Here is a 3,808-nt window from a genome sequence, read left to right on the forward strand (position 1 = left end):
GTACAATTGTGTGAGTCAAATTCTAGTTTTATTGATGCATGTTATATATTACTGATGCATGTTTTAGGTAACATTTTAATGATGCACGTTTTTAAAAATCTCCATTATTAAAATTATGCACGTAAGGATAACTCATGAGTTTTTTTGGTTGATGAAATGACATTATGTCCAAATTTATTTAAGGATATTTCATTAAGGTAACTGAAAATGACAAACAATAAAATAGGAAGTTTAAAGTCATTTAAGCATATTTCATTAATGTAACTGAAAAGACAAGTAATAAATTATGCAGTTTTATTCGTTTTAGGATATTTCATAAATGCAACTGAAAAAGACAAGCAAAAAAAAGGAAATTTAATTAATGAAGTAAGAACATTTTCAAATGGGTACTTCTCTTTTAATAATATAGATAATTCTTTCTTTTCTCTGATTAGTTACAACATAGTTGATAATTATTTGAAAACTATTTAAAAATATGAAACCCACGATTCAATTACAAATCTTGGTTGATGAACTTGAATGATTAATAGTTATTGTTTTCTATATTTAATTAACTAGGGGAGGCCCGTAGGGGCGGGGTATGATAGTTTGTTCATATTATTTGTGAGGTTGGGTGTTAGTTGCCTGTGCAGATTCCATGTTTGATTGTCACATGATCTTCGTATCTGTATGCTACAGTTGTAGGATTTACAATGCAGAGGTCTCATATTTGTGGAACTAAATGAAGAATTTTTAATGTATTTTGTTGGTTTACAATTTTTTTCATTGCCATAAATTGACTATGATTTACGTTTTGTCAGTTAGTTTGAATACATGTCTTCGTAATTGCTGTAGGAGAGAGATTGGTTGTATTAGTTATGCTACTTGAAATAGAAAATGAGACCACTACAATACACCTTGAAGATTAAAAGGTTGGATGATTTTGATGGTAAAAGATGAAAATCATTTTGATAGAGAGAAACAACCGAACTTGGGGGAGAAGAAAAAGTTGTATGTTTTATTTTCCTTTTAGAGATTTCTATAAATGGCAAAACTGTTTCACAAAAGACAAACCAACTACACCAAGATTCAAAATTGCCAAACCACATTAGATAAACTCATCATGTTGCTCCGAATTATAAGTATTCCCAGCTGGACAACTTGGGTGATCAAAAGAAAAGAATAGAGACAAAGGAGAACTTTAGATTTGATGCATAGCTCCAGTCATACTTGAACATCTTGCTGTTTGAAAGAGATGATTTAGATTAGAGAGACCTAACTCCCTTCCATCTCTCACAACAGACTACAACTTTCTTCTCCTTACTCCCGGTCTAAGAAGATGCATAATATGAAGATCATAGCTCAAATCCAATGCTAAGACATTGCTCCACAACACTGCATTGGTCTCAGTTTTTGAAGTGTGATACTGATGTTATAACCCCAAAATCATTTCTTAACAGTAAAGGTTGATATTTCTTTATTGAAAAATCAAACTTGAGAAGGATCCCTAAGTTGCATAAAATATTTCACTACTTTTTTTTGTAGAAGGACATAAAATAATTTAATTAAATATTTCAGTTTCCACTTGTTTTAGATTCAAAAGGTTGGATATATTTTTGTGAATCTTTATGTACGGGTGGTTTTTGTTTATAGATGGTGTTATGATAATTAGAACTGAAGTCATTGTAATTGACTTAATGATATAGTTGTGATTCTCTGAATGAATACTTTTTATTTTTATTTATACAGTGTAATTACTTTATTTTGTTTGATTTTTTTTTATATCATAAATGATCAGTGGGTGTTTAATTATGTGTTCTTTGTAGAGTTGTTGCGTATTGTGGCGCTCGTCATGCCTTTTTAACTATTCAATTTCAAAGTTCAGAAAACGGCGTGGTAATACTTTGAGGATATATCCCTTTTGTAATCTCCACTGAGTCTACTCACACGTGAACCTCGATTTCTCTGTTCAAAAAAAAAAACTTACTCATTTCTCAATTTCTAATATTTGCAGTCAACGTATAGTGTTGCAGAATCTATACCAGTTTTTTTTTTTTGGCAAAGTGACTGAAGAGTCAGTCAATTCACCGGCTTGATTCAAAGTTGATAGCAAGGACAGCTGAGAGGTCAATCTGGAGAAAAGGGAAAAAAACTTAGAATCCAACATTTCTTACAACATATTATCTCAAACATTTTATATTTTCTTATTCCTCTTACCTGGGATACTGAGAAGAATCATCAGACTCAGGATGGAGAAGTAGCTGCAACAGCAAAAATGAATTCTTGTAAGCATCCATACATATTTGTTTTAGTGAAAAACAAAGAGAAGTCCCATGTCCGAGAATTCGAACATGTTTCTTTAATGAATGGATAAAGAAATTCAAATAATGCAGACGACCACCGAGATCTGAGTAGAAATATTATTAGCAGATATCCCCACTTAAGTAGCCTTTGAATTTCTTGAATCAAATATAGATTAGAAATGAGGTATAAAAAGAGAAAGAGCTACAAATGATTAATACATGTCTACAAACCAAATCATTATCGCTGACAGAGCGTAGAGAATATGATCATGTACCCTTTTATCGATTAAGAGGATCTCAAATTAGTTTCTTAAGCAAATGATACATCTCCGTACCAAAGCTTTGACGACTTGAGCCCTATTCATGACTGTTTTCAATCCTTCAGCCACAAAATCATCCTTGATCCAGCCATATAATTCAGAGGCTTGGTTTCAGATATATATCCATCCGTACAAAACAAATGATAAAGAGCAATCACAGTCTCATAAATCGCAACTTTTTGGAGCGATGAACGCAACGGAAGCCTGAATCAGTGTAGACGGCGTAAGACGAAGCAACCACATGTGAGGATGTTTGTATTGTTTGAATACTAAAAAAAAACTAAATCTAGCAATCTCATGGGTTACAAAGTACCTTTTCATCAACTAAAATCATGTCGACTCCCATCGCTGGCCTCCTTTCTTGATATTTCGTGCCTTTCAAAAGCATAAAACCCATGTCTCAACCGTCTAGATACATCGACCTGCCTTCATCTGAGCACGAAGTAGCTGAGGATTAGTCATTATTAGAACCACTGTTGCAGAGAGAGTTAAGCTACGGAAAAGACAAAACAAAAAAAATTGTGCTAGAAACCTTCTGTGGATTTATATAGATTGGATGACACTGTAGAAGGCGATAAGGCTGAATTAAAGAGGAGGTAGTGGAATTATGGGATTGAATGTCATCATTAACAACCGTTACTGTATCACAATTAGTGGAGCAGAAGCGTTAGGGTTAAGACTTGGAAGATATAACCGTCGTAGTGATATCTTGCATATTTCTATTGTTTTATCCATTCATCCATGTGCATTTTGATCATATAGATTAGGATTTAGCCATGCTTATGTTGCATTTTGCATACATGAGTCCTTATCAGGTATTGGAGTACCACATGGAGTTCTTGGAGACATTTGGGTGCATTTGGAGTTCAAAAGAAGTGTTTAAAGTGATCATTGGGCGAGCAGCGCATGGGAGCGACCAGTCCGGAGCGACACCATCAAGTCGCTCTGATCTCCCTATCGGAGCGACCTTACCAGAGCGACAGGGAGGAGTCGCTCGCGTTTTCATCACTCGGAGACGCGAGAACAAGTCCGGAGCGACCAGTCCGGAGCGACACCATCAAGTCGCTCTGATCTCCCTATCAGAGCGACCTTACCAGAGCGATAGGGAAGAGTCGCTCGTGTTTTCATCACCCGGAGACGCGAGAACGAGTCCGGAGCGACCTCTCGCAGCGACACAGCGAGGTCGCTCCCGAAGCATGGAGCGAC

At 35.4% G+C, this 3,808-nt stretch overlaps 1 long non-coding RNA gene across 2 annotated transcripts; it reads right to left on the minus strand.

Moving 5' to 3' along the window:
* Positions 1 to 1,832: 1,832 nt before the first annotated feature.
* LOC106325497 lies at positions 1,833 to 3,124 on the minus strand. Of its 2 annotated transcripts, none has more exons than XR_001266919.1 (5): positions 2,916 to 3,124; positions 2,618 to 2,806; positions 2,197 to 2,240; positions 2,022 to 2,111; positions 1,833 to 1,944 (listed from the first exon to the last, which is right to left on the minus strand). It is a non-coding gene; the product is annotated as an uncharacterized LOC106325497 (long non-coding RNA). The 2 variants fall into 2 exon arrangements; XR_001266918.1 differs by having other exon boundaries at positions 2,558 to 2,806.
* Positions 3,125 to 3,808: the final 684 nt, after the last annotated feature.

The sequence above is a fragment of the Brassica oleracea genome, chromosome C2 (genome assembly GCF_000695525.1).
Source record: "Brassica oleracea var. oleracea cultivar TO1000 chromosome C2, BOL, whole genome shotgun sequence".
Taxonomy (NCBI): domain Eukaryota; kingdom Viridiplantae; phylum Streptophyta; class Magnoliopsida; order Brassicales; family Brassicaceae; genus Brassica; species Brassica oleracea.